Source organism: Rhagoletis pomonella, unplaced genomic scaffold (assembly GCF_013731165.1).
Source record: "Rhagoletis pomonella isolate Grant_MI unplaced genomic scaffold, Rhpom_1.0 Rhpom_scaffold_00003, whole genome shotgun sequence".
Taxonomy (NCBI): Eukaryota; Metazoa; Arthropoda; class Insecta; order Diptera; family Tephritidae; genus Rhagoletis; species Rhagoletis pomonella.
In genome coordinates, this window is record NW_023458557.1 from 2,961,322 (window position 1) to 2,978,905 (window position 17,584).

The window sequence follows — 17,584 nt, forward strand, 5'->3', positions numbered from 1 at the left end:
TACGGTAAGTTAAATTAAGTTAAGTCTAGACTAACTGAGCTTTTATGCTTTGCCGTACGCATATGTTTACTCATCAAATTTCATGAGTACCTCTCACGCCTCTCTCGCCTATTTTTATACCCGAGCGCACTTGTGCACAAGGGTATATTAATTTTGTTCACATAACGGTTGTTTGTAACAGCCAAAACGAATCGAGATAGATATAGACAAATGTATACATAAATGATCAGGATGAAAAAAGAAATCGATTAAGCCATGTCTGTCTGTCCGTCCGTCTGTCCGTCTGTCCGTCTGTCCGTCTGTCCGTCTGTCCGTCTGTCCGTCTGTCCGTGTACACGATAACTCGAGCAAAAATTGAGATATCTTAACGAAATTTGGTATGTAGGTTTCCCTTAATCCAAGGTAGGTTGGTATTGAAAATGGGCGAAATCGGACTTTAACCACGCCCACTTCCCATATAACGGTAATTTCCAGAAATACGAAAACTGCGATATTTTAGTAACTACTAAAGATAATTCACTCAAAATTGATATTTATAATAAGTTTTAGACGAAAAATAAGAATATTATAAATTTTTGGAAAATGGGCGTAGCCACGCCCACTTATGGTTATATGTGTATATCTTGGTAACCACTGCACCAATTTCTTCCAAACTTGGCCCAGTTGTTGGCCTTCGCACAACATACTAAACGGCCGAAAATTTTTAAAATCGCTCAATAACCACGCCTACTTCCCATATAACGGTAATTTTCAGAAATACGAAAACTGCGATATTTTAGTAACTACTGGAGATAATTCGCTCAAAATTGATATTTACAATAATTTTTCGACGAAAAATAAGAATATTATAAATTTTTGGAAAATGGGCGTAGCCACGCCCACTTATGGTTACATGTGTATATCTTGGTAACCGCTGCACCAATTTCTTCCAAACTTGGCACAGTTGTTGGCCCTGGTACAGCATAAAAAATCGCCGAAACTTTTTAAAATCGGACAATAACCACGCCCACATCCCATATAACGGTAATTTAGAGAAATACAAAATCTTCGATAAATCAGTAAATATTGAAGCTAAATTATTCAAAATTGATACTTGCAACAATTCTTTACCAAGAAATACGTTTATGGTAAAATTTTGGAAAATGGGCATAGCACCGCCCACTTATGATCACATATATGTATATCGGTAACCGTTCTACCAATTTGTACCAAACTCGGTGTGGTTATTGTGCTTGCCACATATAAGAAAACGTTGAAAATTATTGAAATCGGACTAAAATAACGGCCGCTTCTCATATAACGGTAAATTTCAGAAATGCTTGAAACTTCAATATTTCGAAATTGAAGGACGCTAATTTACTCAAAATTGATACACCCCGGCTTACCATCTAGCGGAAGGTTTCGGAAAGGTGAAAAAACATATTTAATACTTGCGCCGGGTATTTAATGTTCGGCTCCGCCCGAACTTAGACTTTCTTACTTGTTATCTTCTAATTTGCTTAATTGTATTACAAGTTTTTTAACCCTCTTTTATAATTAAGTTTTAAACCCATTTAATGCATGAATTGCAATCAATACATTCAAAATAATATAATTTGAAATATATTTTTACACAGATTCAAGATGCATCTCTAGGTGGCTCATCTGAAGACGAAGATCTCTTAGGTGTATTGCGGGGACCTAGTACTTTCGCGAACACTTTTCTATATGTTGGCCTTGGTACAATTGCCTTGGGTTTGGTGATAGCATTTGTCGGCACCGGAGAGAAGGGCTTCAAAACAGTGGAATTGCGGCTTATAGGACCTTCGTTAATAGGTAAGTGAAAGTGTTACAAATATGTAGGTATTTCTAAAATACAAATTTTAGGAAAGGGGCAAAGCACCGATATTGTCTCTTAACATACATATATATGCATGCACATGAGTGTGGTTTCATAACACCTACTTTCGGGTTTTTCAGGTGCAGATTTTTAGAAATGTACCATCTTCTATCTACACATAGTATAAAGGAAAGTCGAGATTCTTTGTACGCGCTCGAAACTACTGAACGGATTTTGACGAGATTTTCTCTAGTATACTCTGCATCGATAGGAAAGCGACATTTTTTATTTAGAATTTTAATACGGTTACCACCTTCTAAAAAACTATAAGAACCGCACCGTTCATTAGATTACAAAAAATTAGGTGTCAAATGCAAGGCATTGGCCTCTAGATAAGCATTAGCGTTTTAGTTTTTGGAGTAGGGTTGCCACTTGTTAATAAAATTACTAAAAAACTTAGCCTGAATGTGCAATAATGTATTATTTTTATGAGTCGGGTTGCCACCTATTAAAATGTTACACGATCTTCGTCGTTCGTTGAATTACAAAGTGGGCCACCAGATGGAAGAGCATGGACTTCGCATGTACAATAGCTTTAATTTTTTGAATAGCGTTGACACCTATTTAAAAATTAATATATTCTATACATAATACAAAGCAAAGTGGAGATAATTTGATCACGCTAATCTCAAAAACTACTGAACGGATTAGACGAGATTTTTTTAAGTATAATCGGTATCGATTGAAATATTATCTTTAGTACTTTAAATACCTAAGGGGTTGCCACCTGCATACAAATTATAAGATCCGCAATGTTCGTTGGATTAAAAGAATGAGGTGTCAAATAAAAAGGCTCGGCTTTTAGATGTTCTATAATGTATTACTTTTTGAGTAGGATTGCCAATTTTGTATTTATTTTTAATTATAAGATCTTAACCGTTTGTTGGACTAAAAACTGAGGTACAAAGTAAAATGATATGGTCTCTGCATGTGAAATAATTTTTAATTTTTTGTTTGAGTGGGGTTGCCACCTATCTAAAAATTATGTATGTATAATACGTGGGGACATGGTGGGACATTTGTTCCATCGTAATGTTTTTGTAAAGATTGCTTTTAAACGAATTTTTAACGCAAATAAAAAATAAATTTTATGCCCTATCTATTTTATATTCCATTGTTAGTGGCAACGCTGTTATAAAGGCCAGTACGCAGCTTTAAAGAAAAGCAAAAACTCCATACAAAATGACGTACAAAAAGTGGCTTAGAAACTTTCTTGAGTCAAATTTCCTTGAGGCAGTACGCAGTTCTTAAGAAATTTGCTATGCTTTCTACTACGGTTTTCTAAAGTTTTTTTTTCTGAAAAAGGAGCACAAGGCAACCCATGTTTGCAACAGAAATATATGGCCGTTCCATTATTTCTTAACGAAAGAGTGAAGCAACAGGCTGTGAAGTATCAAATGCCAAAATTCCTTGGAAATACACACGAAATAATGGCAAATTTTTTATTGACCGTTTTCTTGAGACCTGTATACTGCCCTTAAAATTTGAGGTTGTATTGTGATTAATCACACTGTCCCGCGGTCGGCTGGGGAATTGATGAAACCAAGTTTTTCTGAAAGTCTGGATTGTATATAGAAAAGTTATTTCTCATATTTCCCTGCTTGGTGATTTTTTTTTTATTTGAAGTTGGTTGTCGCAGAGCCGCATTTAAATCAATTAAAAGTGATTAAAATGCAAATATTTATTTATACAATCAAAAGACATTTTTTGGGATCTTGGTGACCTAAGGATCTGAATTTGCAATTTATTTTTAACAAAAAGGGCCACTAGTAGGGCTGCCAGACGTCCCGTTTTTCCCGGACATGTCCCGGTTTTAGACTATTTGTCCCAGTGTCCCGGTCCAACCTTAAAATGTCCCGGGTTTCGTTTTAGTGTCCCGGTTTTTCATTTGATTGCACAAATTTGAATAAAAGTTCAAAAATCACTACACTAAGCGAAAAAAACGCATTGTAATATTCCGAAAAATGTTATGAATTCACTGAGGGAAATAACGCATAGCAAACATGAATATTTTCTATTTGATTATCGTTTAAAAATGTTCGTATTTAAAAATAATACTTTCATAACACGCACGCGTGGTGTTGATTCAAACTCAACATTTAAATGCACATTTACATGTCTTGCTGTAGCTGAGTGCGCGAAGATGCTTGACACAATTTGCTAATTTCCAGAGGGTTTTTTTAACTTAATTATGAAAAAGCAATCAGTAATTGCAAATCGATTCATTTTAATATGGGCGTATTTGAAGTGAATATTTCTATACTAAATACTAAAATACTTAAATGTATTACGAGTTGGGTTGGCGCTCTTTCATATGCGTATTTTTTTAAATTTAGCACGCTTTTTTAATTCTAAACTTCTTTCTCTCAGTGCACCGGTTTAATTTGTGAAATAGTCACATTTCGAAAATAGTTGAACTTTGCACAAGCAATAGTTGATGATTCGTATATGTACCTAAATACGTTCAAAATGACGTGCACAGAGTTTTACAATTATATTAAGGAAAAGACAGAAGTTTTGAAACAAGTTTACAGCAGCGAAAAATTTGACTGATATTTTTATGTTATCTTGTACTTAAGATTTTTTCTTTCATGAAACCTAGAGTACAGTGCCGTACAAAATTATTGTCTCGGAGGCTCTTTCATCAGATCACAATTTCTAATCAGATCTTTTAGAAAAATTTTGAAAATGTAGCTTTTGGGCCAATTAATAAAGTGCAAGTCTGAAGTTGCCAGCAAATTTCGTTGATTTTTAGCATTTTTTTTGCTGACAGTGTCCTTCATATAAAAAGAATTATCGATCATAGTTTGTATGGAAGAAACTCTCAGTAAAAACAATACCAAAAATCAACTAAAATTTAAAGGGCTGCAAAACTTCATTTTAAAAATTTGTATAAAAAGTCTGATTAGAATGTTGCAAATTTGTATGCAAATTTATTGAATTTTGCCGAGTTTAGCACATAGTTTAACATTTTTTTAATGTTTTTTCATATATTTAGTATAAACTGTATTTTTATAAAGAATAAAAAAAGGTTCATGCATTGTGAAAAATTCTCTGTGCTTTAGTTGTGATAAGTTGTTTTGTTTTGTTGGCGTACGTTGTAATGATCTCATGATCTCATGTTTTTATGTTTTTGTTTTTGTCTGTCAAAATAAAATTTCACTACATCTTTTCGCACGTCGAAATGAAAGAGAAGGTAGTGAGAGGCCCTCCCTAAAGTGTCCCGGTTTGGCAACAGAGATATCTGGCAGCCCTAGCCACTAGGGTGCATCTTAATATAAAAGAACAACATGGAAGGAACATGAAGGAAAAGTGGAAACATTTGGAACAATGTTTTTAAACAATGTTTGTTCATTTGCACCAAAGTGCACCCAGCAGCCGCATTTTTGGTAAGATTAACACTTTTTGGTAAACATAAACATTCAAATTAATTGATTTAAATGCGGCTATGCGTCCACCAACTTGTTATAAAAAAAAAGTAAGTGCGCCTGGGCCACACTGTAGAAGTGAAACTTACGTTACTTATCTATCTATACATACACACATCTGCTTTTGCTTAAGTTTATATTTTTTCGCTTTTTTTCTACCTCTACCACTGTTCGTTTTAATAACATTCATGTTATTCGGTTTTTCCATTATCTTCATTTTTATCTCATTTATCTATTTATTTCAATAGCAACATCGATAATACCATTGGTAGCTAAATCGACTAGAAAATCGATAAAAATATCGATAACAAAATCGATAAATATCGATAACAAAATCGATAAATGTCGATAACGAAATCGACAATTATCGATAAAAAATCGATAAATGTCGATAACAAAATCGATAAATATCGATAACAAAATCAATAGATATCGATAACAAAATCGATAACTAAATCGATATATATCGATAACAAAATCGCTAAAAAATTGATAAGTATCGCTAAAAAAGTCGACAAATATCGATAACAAAATCGATAAAAAAAATCGATAATTATCGATTACAAAATCGATGAATGCCGATAACAAAATCGGTAAATATCAATAAAAAACCGATAGAAATATCGATTTATTATCGGTATGTCTTGAGAATCCCGAAAATCTCTAAAATCCCAAAATAGTTCCCAGATTGAGTCTCTGTGTCTCTCTCTGTATACTTTCCTCTTTAATTACCTCTATTTTAATCTTTCTTCCCCTATCTTCATCTTTGCTTTTATCGGTATCCTCATCCTCCTCTTTGTCTTTACTTTTATGTTCATAATTTTTTCAGCTACATATTTCCCTTCACCTTTGCCTTTATATATATAAGTAAAGTGTTTAAATTTACATTGGTCTTCATTTTTGCCTTTATCTTTACGCATCTTTGTTTTTGTTTTTATTTTTACCTTTGCCTTTATCCTTTCCTTCATTTATGTACGTAGTCACCTTTACTTTCATTGTTGTATTGGTCTTTTTCTAAGTGTTATTCTTTAACCTTTTATTAGCAAATTTTTGTTAAATTAATACCATATGCATACACACACGAAGCACTTGTTTCAGCCCCAACCATTTCCGTTGCACCATTTCCGTTGCATCACTTTCGTTGCATCATTTCCGTTGCATATACACAAGAAGCACTTGTTTCAGCCCCAACCATTTCCGTTGCACCATTTCCGTTGCATCATTTCCATTGAATCATTTCCGTTGCACCATTTCCGTGAGCAATTTCCGCAGAATTTGCCAATTTACTCCCAACCAACCAACCGCCGCTAAAGAAGTTTCACTTTAAGAAAACAAAACGCTTAAAACTGTAAAACTGAAGTTTCACTTTAAGAAAACAAAACGCTTAAAACTGCAAAGCAGGGAAAACTGAGAAATTACTTTTCTATATACAATCCAGACTTTCAGAATATGTGAAATGACTATCTTAGCAATATTATATTGATGAGTATTTTTAGAAATTTTTAAGCCAAAAAAAGTTAAAAATTAAATATAATAGACATTTTTTTATTTTTATCTTGATTGTTCTTCTACACAGAGGGAAAAAAATTTTAGAATTAAAAAAAACGTGCTAAATTGAAAAAATACGCATATGAAAGAGCACCAACCCAAGTCGTTTTAAATTTGAGTTTGTGCGTTATAAAATATGTTGATGTGAAGTGCACAGATGCTTTTTCGTTATACGAAATTATAATTAAGAAGAAAAAAAAATAAGTTTCATGTTCCGTCTGATGGTAACTGAACCCGGACCCCCTCTTGCCAGCAACCGATTGTATCAAGCGTCTTTGCACACTCAGCTACAGCCATACATGTAGATGTATTTTCAAATGCAGAGTTTGAATCAACATCACAGCGCGCGATTAGTGCATTCCCTGCAGAAAAAAATTACCAATTGATAAAAAATAACCTACTTGTAGTTAGCTTTTTCCGGGATTTCTGTAAAATATATAACTTGTAGTTAGCTACAAAAAGCTAACTTGAAAAAAGTGGACAAGTTATGCAGGAGTAAAGCTCCAGATTGTTTTCTTTAAACGCGTTTCGATTTAAATATGCTGCACTTCGCAAATTCTTTTTCGAGTTGAGGAGAAATAAAAGGAAGATCGAAATTTCATATTATAATTTTGAAGTTATGTCTGACGGAGTTCGAATATGGGACCACATACAGCAGAATATGTACACAAACATTAAATGTGATAAAATAAATAAAGTAAATAAAAAAATAAAAATTTTATTTTTCCTATTGATATGTTATGCCCAGAAGTAGTTAGTTACAAGTTAATTACATCAAATGCAGAGGTAACCACCCTTGACTATTTCGCGGCCATCGCCATACAAATATAGTTAGCTTTCACAGATAATAAGTGACTTATAGCTCCTTCCTAATCAGCTTAAAGTTAGATACATTTCCTGTAGGGTTATGTCATACCATGTATGTGTGTATGTGTTGTCACCGCTGTGTATGCTTTGTATACATACATATACTTTCTTAATCACATCCCTGCAAAAAATGGGACTAATCCGGGATGACTCCGGGAGCAATCGCAAAGGAGCATGCGACTAATACCACTTTTGATCTCTTTATATGGAATGAACTGATGGCTTTTGTTCGAGCATGTCCTATGAAGAGACTAATTGTTCACCTTTATACCCGAACGGGTATAAAAAGCGACTAGTAAATTTTAAAAAATAAAAATAAATATTTGCACCAGCTGAAATTCGAACCGGGGAGCTTAGTTTTGTTAGGCGAATACTCTCTCTGTGTGCCAACGCCGCACGTGAAATTTCTTTGACTAAGTGCGTACATATCATTAAATCGTTAATAGTACCCGTTAGAGATGAGTTGGGGACTAATTGATCTCCAATTATACCCATTAGGGATGAGTCGAGACTAATTGACCTCCAATAGTACCCGTATGAGACTAGTTGGGACTAATTAATGCCCAATTGTACCCGATTGAGAGTAATCTCGGAATACTCGCTTTAGAGATTAGTCGCACAATTTTTTCCAGGGATATGAAAAGCATCCGAGACGTGTAAAATGCCATCCGTGCAGTGAAAAATGCTTCGTTTTAATACGGGCGTATTTGAATTTAATATTTCCATTATACGTAGTGTATGTATAATGGAAAAATCCTTTTCGTTAACATTTTTTACTTGATTTAAATACGAACATTTTTAAACGGTAATCAAATAAAAAAATTTTATTCTTACAACGCGTGTTTTTCTTAGTAAGTGAGTTCATGTTTATCTTTTCCAATATGATATTGGTGTCAATGAAAGTATGAAAACTAGTTTGCTTAAATCATAAAATTTCATAATGTAATTAACTATATAAGTTTTGCTTTTCAAAAAGTTGTTTGCTTTGTTTTTAAAAGTAAATCAAAATACAAATTTAAGAAAAAAATTCACTTTTCTTACCTGTAAAAACACAAAGTTTGTTTTTTAAATATGATGTACGCCTGCCTTTGTAGAAAATTTAATTCCCTACAAAACTGCTTTAAGTTTTTCTTTTATTTGTTATATTTAATTTTTTATAAAAAAGTTGCGGAACATCATTTTCTTCATTGAAAAATCTTATTTTTGCGAGCGCTAACTGAAAAATGAAGATGAAGGGCTGAAATTTTGTCGCCATTATTTTTTTGTAACCAACAACGAAATTTTGATGTGGGACCGAAAGAAACAAAACATTCATTTTATATGATACAGTCTAATATATATATATATACATGGGGCTGCCTTTAGTTAAACAAATAATTACACGCAACGAGTTGTGTTTAACAAATGTACATTTATTCACTGCGTCATGGCATTCTTAAATTTATTACACGATACAATGATTTTACAAGTCCGTCCGTTTCTTGTTGCCGTATACTTGCAAGCGAGATTTGCTTCGTTCGTTTCTTTGCATCCTCCTCCTTTTGTCAATCGGTCGTTTTCAGTATTGTCTTGTTCGTTGAACAGTGTTGTATCTGTAAGTCATTCGTCAGGGTTGCTTAGCGGCATTTTGTGTTCGTCCATCAGTCCGATCCCACATTCGGCCATCCTGCGCATTTATTCGGCATCAAATACGGGATTCTACGTCTTCATGAATTCAGCAATTGTTATAGTGCGTCGGGGTCCTTCTTGCTCCCCGACCTTGGCAACCTCGTACCGACCACGCTCCATATTCTTTGTTACCTTGTAGGGCCCGATGAGTTTTCCCTTTATCTTTAGTGCGGCTCCGTATTGCGTCCTTTTGATGGCGACTAGGTCGTTGATCTCGTAATTGACCTCCGCCGCTCGTTAGAAGTCCTGGTTGTATAACAGCAATATTGTCCTGCACTTCCTGACGCATCGCTTCTCTTTCGGCATCGAGTTCATCTACGGCTACATATTCCAGCAGCTCTTGCAATTGAGGCACCCCTTTGTTCCGCATTTCCAATCCTGTAAGGATCTTGAATGGAGACTGCTTGGTGCTTCTTGGTGGTGTGCTATTCACTAACTGCTATACTCGGTCCACGTTCATATACCCTTCTTGGGGTTCTCGCAACATAGCTTGGATATCATGGGTATGATGATCCGATGCATGCGTTCTACCTGCCCATTTCCTCTCGGAACACCCATCGCTATTAGCAAATGTTAGATTTCCTCATTTTCGCAGTACTCCTTGAAGCCGCTGGAAGTAAAAGCAGCGCCTCTGTCAGTAATGGCGCGTCGTGGATTTCCAAATAGCGCTGCCTGCCTCCTCATGCAATCGACACCGCTTCTTCATCAGTTGTTTTCGTTGGATACAGCCACACGAATTTGGAGAACGCGTCCACAACTACAAGAATGTAGTTGTATGCCTTCTTGGTTGATTCTAACGGCCCGACATGATCGAGGTGGAGTGCTCTTAGTGGTTTACTTTATTTGTCGATGGGGTTTAAGAAGCCATCCTTTTTGCTGTCTTTGACTCGTGGATGATGCACTGTACGCAGCTTCTGACAACCTTTGATACTTTTGAGTGTAACGACGGGATGTAAAATGACTTTTCTATAGACTCTTGAGTTCTCTTGATGGAAAAATGGCCTTGCTTGTGTGCTGTTCGGATGATCTCCTTCTCCATTAATGACGGAACGACAATCAACTGCTTGGTGGGATCCTTGTGCAACATATCCTACTTCATATAGAAATCATCGTAGCTGTCTTTCTCCATAACCTTGCATACAGCTCAGATCCAATTATCATGTTGCTGCGCCTGCTTCAGTCGATGAACAAGGGAGTCCTCCAGCATGAGGCACGACATGCCGCATCTTCGTTCCACGCCGGTGCTCGATCTCATAATCGAACTCTTGCAAAAACATCGCCCAGCGGAATACTCTTAACGGAACGTCTCGCTTTTTCATGGTCATAGCGAATGCATTACAGTCCGTTATGATTTCAAACTTGATCGCCATTAAGTAAACTCTCAATTTTTTTAAAGCCTCTATTATAGCGACTACCTGGAGTTCATACGAGTGGTACTTCTCTTCCGGGGGTTTAGTCTGGCGACTCATGTACTGCACGGGGTGGAATGATGTATCGCAAAAAATCGACTTTACCCATTAGAAATTGACATTTGCTCCATTTGATCTGCAAACCATACGCTGCAGCCTTTCGCAGGACTCGCCCCAACTTTGCCATGCCTTCGATATAATCCTTAATGCCAAACGGTGCGTATCGGAATTCGTACTGCCCGTTGTATGTTACGAATGCGGCGTATTTCCTGGAACTGGGCTCTACCGGAACTGGAAAAATTCATTCTTTAAATCCAGTGTAGTGAATACCTGAGCGCCGTGCAAACGTTCAAGTACGTCGTCCATTATCGACATCGGGAAGTTATCGCGCACTATCTTTGCGTTTAGTCGGCGATAATCGCAGCAAAGACGTTTACCTCCATCCTTCTTCGAAACAAATACCACCGGAGACGCATACTCAGAAGTGCTAGGTTGGATAATGCGATCCTTCAGCCATTGCTTCACTCGCTCGGCTACTATTAGTCTGTCTGCGTATGAAATTCGCCTTGACCTCTCATATAGATATAGATATAGAATTTTCATCTTTACTGGCGATTCGATACTCCTCGTTGGCTTGTATTTTGTTATCATACCACCAACCTCAGCTGCGTGTTCCCTACTTAGATGCAAAATATCGACTTCTTCCGCAGGCGATTCATCTACCGCTTCAGCGAGATATAAGTCTCTAAATTCTTCCGATAGTTCGACCACTCTGTTCAAGTCCTCAACTTCCGGCTCTTCACAAACCACCTTGCTCAAGTCAAACTATCATGGTTCGGCCTCATCTTCTCCTGGGACATCCTGTACCCTCTCGGTCTACTGACTACGACAGCGCCCACGCTCTCATCGTATCTTACAGATCGTGGCCTTCGTACTGAGATGTGCTCACAATTCTTCTTGGTCTTCTCTTCTCGTTTCCTTGAACCATCATGTGCGCCCTTACTCGGGTTGCCACCTACTGCTCCAAGCTGTGCCACACCAACGCGCGAGCTTGACTCTGCCTGTTCACCAAGTGCATGTTCGTTGTCCGGTTCTTCCGTTACGATCAGGTCACTTGTTTCAATACATCGTTTCCAATCACAAGCGCGTACTTGATGCACCTTTCCTTGACTACGTGAAAGGTGATCTCTAGTGTGCTGTTATCAATCACAATCTGTATTATGAAACTGCCCAGGTCGTGAGCTCGCTCGTTCCTATGCCGACCAATCGACGCCGCTCGTTGCTTAGGTCCACGTCCAACTTCAGCATCATAAGTTGTCATAACGCGTCAAACATATATCGCAGTCAGTGTCAATCAACGCCGAAACGGTTATACCATTGAAATTGATGTCCTTAAAGGTTAAGCTACTTCCTACTGTTGACTTGGTGGATCGTCCTTCATTGGTAATGGTGTTCATGCTATGCTCCTCCGGCTTTACGTTCTGTTTATAATCGGCCGCTCGATGGCCCTCCTTACCGCAGTTGAAACATGACGTGCGATTCCGTGGGCAGTTCCTCGCGAAATGTGAAGAGTCACCATAAATGAAAAAGTCGTCCTTGAGCTCTGCAAAGCTTTGTTTAACGACGGCTTTGCGTTGCTCGAGCTCGCAAATGATGACTGGCTGGATCGAATCCGTTCGTACACCTTAATTTGTACTTTGAGGTCTGCAATGATTCGTGACTGGTACAAGTTACTCTTGTTTGACCTAGAATCGGGTATGCCTTCAATAAAGTACGGTTGTCCCGAACTCCTTTCGCAGTGCCAGCTTTAATGAGCTCCAACTGTTCATATTGCTTTGGCTACGTATGAAAATCTTGGCCCCACCCTTTAATAACTGCTTCGCCTAAATTAATTTTTGGAGGCCATTCCACTGTACCGCTGTCGCATTACGCTCAAAATCCTCGAGCCATTGTTCGAAGCTAATACGGCCTATGCCACTAAAGGAAGTCATGGAGTACACGACATACCGGAGAGTAAAATTAGACTTCTCGACCCTAACCTCACGTACGCTTTGAATACTTGTGGCATGATCGCCATCTGTCGAATCGCCGTCGCTCACGTTCAGGCCGAAGTGCTTCAGCAGTCTGTCCTGTAATGTCGGTTTCCATCCGGTTGTCGAAAGTCCCAAATCGCCCGCCCACAGTCAAACTGAAAATTTCATTGCGGTCCATGGTTTACAAAATAAAATATTAGAATTTATTCGAAAAATGCAAATTTTTGTGATATTTAATGATATCGGTATTTAAAAACAAATAAAGTGAATGGAGTCAATTTACTTATTTATGGATATAGGATAACTACTACAAATTTCTTATTGGTCACACGTTTCTATTTATGTATGTTTGACAATAGTTCACTCTGTTTTCTTTTTCTTATTCTTGAAATCAAAGTTTCTTACTGGGAAATACTTTTCTTATGTTATACATTTCGCATACAAACAGAGCAACTAAGGATTACAACTAACAAAATAAAATTTACAACATACGCTCATCTGGTACTCGTACTCAAAGTATTTTTCCGCATAAATTTCTTAGCGGGTATTAGTTCTACTCAGGGACCGCAAATAACGATTATCCTTTGAAATTTCAACTCAAAAAATCATGCGGAAAGAGAAATGCTACGTGCATAAGGAGTAAACCAATATATTTCTTATTACTCGGAGTACCTTCAGCGGCACTGATATTTATTTTTTAATTTTTACTTATAAAAATCAAGTTTAATCATTATATTTTGAGTTTTATTTTTTACTCAGAAAATAATCGTTATGTTTTGAGTTTTATTTTTTGCTCGGAAAATAATCGTTACGTTTTAAGTTTTATTTTTTGCTCGGAAAACAATGGTTACGTTTTAAGTTTTATTTTTTGCTCGGAAAATAATCGTTACGTTTTACGTTTTATTTTTTGCTCTGAAAATAATGATTACGTTTTAAGTTTTATTTTTTGCTCGGAAAATAATCGTTATTTCTTGAGTTTTATTTTTTGCTCAGAAAATAAAACTTAATTTTTGCGTATGCGTATGCGCATGCGTGAATAGACAGGGGGCGGCTGCATTGAACCTTTAACGCCACTGTAGAGTGGGTAATGAAAATACAGATACCAGGGCAGAAACAAAGAGAACCACATTTCTAAAGAAAAAGTGCAAAAAGCGCATACGCATACGCAAAAATTAAGTTTTATTTTCTGAGCAAAAAATAAAACTCAAGAAATAACGATTATTTTCCGAGCAAAAAATAAAACTTAAAACGTAACGATTATTTTCCGAGCAAAAAATAAAACTTAAAACCTAACCATTATTTTCGGAGCAAAAAATAAAACTTGAAACGTAACCATTATTTTCCGAGCAAAAAATTAAACTTAAAACGTAACCATTATTTTCCGAGCAAAAAATAAAACTTAAGACGTAACCATTATTTTCCGAGCAAAAAATAAAACTTAAAACGTAACGATTATTTTCCGAGCAAAAATGAAACTCAGTTAATAACGATTAAAAAGTGATAACCGTTACGGTCCCTGGTTCTACTTCTTCTCTAATGACCATTAGGTAGTTCGCATCAACTCCAATAAATCAAAATCTCATACCTTTTATACTGCAAACACAATTTTTCCGTTTTGCCTTTTCCTCCTGCAGCTTTGCTTTTGCGTATTCGCCGCTTCACTCTTACGCCGCTGTTCAACCCGCTACTGCGCTGACTTCTGCTTTGCTCGGCGACTGCTGATGTGCTGCTGCGCTAAACTAGTCTACTTCGCTGCTTTCCTTATTGTACGCTGCTTAAGTAATTACTGCTTCACATAGAAGCCTACGACTGCACGCTGCTTCGGCCAGAAGCCCAACGACTGCGCATTAAGTCCCGCTTCACTTGATGATTCGCTGCAAACTCTGCTGCGTTTGCCCACTGCGTCGACTGATCGGCGCTTCAACGAATATAACAGCTAACGGTGCTTTGGATGATGTGGATGGACTATAACGGATAACGGTGCTTTTGATTGCGTGATGCACTCTGAAACTGTACCGAATTTTGACTGACTATGTCGGCTATATAGTCCATTATCACGTGACTAAAAAATTTATCTCACATTTGTATGTTTGCAAATTTTGCTATTTTGCCTTAATACCGACTGAAGTATTCCTCGGCGGTCACTTTTCGATGCACATGAGTGAGATTTTTGGCGAAACAAACTGTCCAACGCAGCCAAAGTACAATGTTTTCGCACAAAAGTCTAATTTGCAGAGCTAGTAAAAAGTAAAGCTTGAAACTTTACTTTTAAATTGCTGTCTGAGCCATTTTTGAAGAATATTTAAATTAATTTACTCATAGCTTCGCTAATGTAAACCAAACAGAGAGTTTTAAGGAAAAATTTCCTCAAATAGAAAAGCTTACAATTTGGCCGACGTGCTGGTAGAAGAAGTTCAAATATTTTGTAATGGATCCATGGAGATCCACAATTTACTCGATGTGGAGCGATTTACGCGAGATCCATGGAGGAGATAGGGGTCCTTATCTTCAAATGGCTTATGACTCTCTTGACAGTTCAGCCTAAATGTGTTGAGGCCGAAATATGCTTTTCATCAGTAGGTTTTGTATGTAATAACTTCAGGTCAAGATTGGAAGACTCCTCTTTGAATGCTTTGCTGCTCTTACGAAAACATTTGCTCCTCTTATGAAAACATTTTAAGGGGTGTGTGCTTTAAACCAGACCCACCTACTAACATGTATATCTGTTGTATGTGTATGTGTATCCGCTTGACTCGTACACCCTCAAAAGTTGGAGTAAATTGCGAAAAAATTAAAAAAAAAATCGCAATTTCTTTATAGAGTAGAATAAGCATGTTTACAGAATTTGTTTTTGTATATTTTTGTTTAATGCTTTTTTTATTACTCACTACTTTCAAAAGTACCTGGTATTTACATTGTTATTTGTGTTGTATACGTTCCTCAATCATATGCTTTTGTAAATGCAATTTAAATAATGTTTTACTTTAAAATTTGTCAGATTTAATAAATATCGCTAACTAGGTACTCATATCATTGGTGTTAAGTAATGCAATCAACGTGACTGAAAATCATTGCACTCACATTGATTGACTAGCAATTTTTAACTGCAGCCTTTCAGTGACGACTGGTCAGTCATTTTGCAGTTATCGGTGAATAACGATTATTTAAAGCAGTCATTTATTAATAAAAATTAAAAGGTTGACAAAAATAAATTATAACTCAATTATTAGGCAGCATTATCATAGTTATTACATATCGCACACCGTCTTCAAAAGAGTCGCAACTCAAAATGATACGTTTCTCAGAAAATGCGAAAAACTATTTCTTAGCACATGATAATCATATGGTTTTTTTAACGAATTATAAATAAAATCTGCTCCATCTTTTGCTGAAAGGTAAATAAAAGCTCTGTGTACATTTTTAGCGCATAATCTCAAAAATGCCAAATTTTAAGTTGTGACTCTTTTAATGACGGTGTGCGATATATACATACAAAAAACCAAAAAATTAATTATGTGACATAAACATAAATACTGCAAGCTGCGAAAACTCCCAAATACATATAAACCAAAAATTGCAAATTACTTATAATTACATACAAGTAATAGAAATTTCACTCGCAAAAATTAACGAGTTACGTATTTATAAACATAACGTGATGAAATTGTCAATGTATTTTTAAGTTGTTTTTGATTTGCTTCCAAGGCGTACTTAATTTATTTTCTTAAAAATTAAATATATAATAAAGTACTTAAGGACTAATACAAACTCTGTGATTTACTTTGAGTAACAACAATTTTTCAAAATTGTGTCAGAAAGACTTCCACGTCGAAGAGTATTTAGCAATGAAGCAAACGAACAAAGCCGCTCCACTGCAGCTGAAGATGGCAAGGCTGAATTATACTTAATGTACGCTTTTTTAATGCTGGGGTATCAGTTCAGCATGGAATTCGATTTAGATTTGTCTACCATGTATGAGAGAAATTCTTCCTCAACTGACGTAGAAGTATTCATACTCTGATGCATCGGATCATCTTGAAAGTAAATTTAAAATTTTTTTACGGATATAAAAAATTTTTAAATATGTTACTCGTTTTACCATCGAAAGAAAATTCAAATAAATCATTACATCCGGCCTCGAATGGTGCTGTGCTTTGGCTAGAGCAAATAATTTCATCGAATTCTTCTGATAAAAGAGTTTTTACAAAATCTTTAATTTCCTTTACTTTGTCTGTATCAAACATCGGATTTAAACATTTGACCCACTTCAATTTGATATCTGGACAGAGTACCGCACCCACAATTGCGTCGTCTTCATTTTTAAAATCGTAATAATTTTTAAATCTCTTTTTCAAAGATTGCTCCAAAAAAACAACTATGTTGGTGAAGTGCTTTAATGTGCTTTTTGTTTGCATTTTGTGATATTTTGTTCTTAGAGTCGCTAATGTGGGAAGAAGGAATCCGTAGATCATTCCACTATCTTGTTGCAAAAAATCTATTGCATTTGAAATGGGTTGCAACAAGGATAGATACCAGAACACATAAAATCATTTTCGTGGAACTTTTCCACTTGTAGCTTATCACAAAGCACATTTATATTCTTTTTATGCGACAATAGGCATTGTACAGAATGGAATTGCGAATTCCACCTGGAAACAACGCGGTATTTAAGCTGTGAACACAATATAGCCATAGCTGAAAAAGTATAGAGTAAGATCGGGTATTGTGGGCACCATTTCACCTTGATATTAA

At 36.2% G+C, this 17,584-nt stretch overlaps 1 protein-coding gene across 1 annotated transcript in view; it reads left to right on the plus strand.

The window, feature by feature from the left end:
• LOC118734991 overlaps nt 1-17,584 on the plus strand; it is a gene marked incomplete in the record, with an annotated part of 783,173 nt that overhangs the window by 165,464 nt on the left and 600,125 nt on the right. The window contains 1 exon segment of the mRNA XM_036464584.1: nt 1,617-1,815.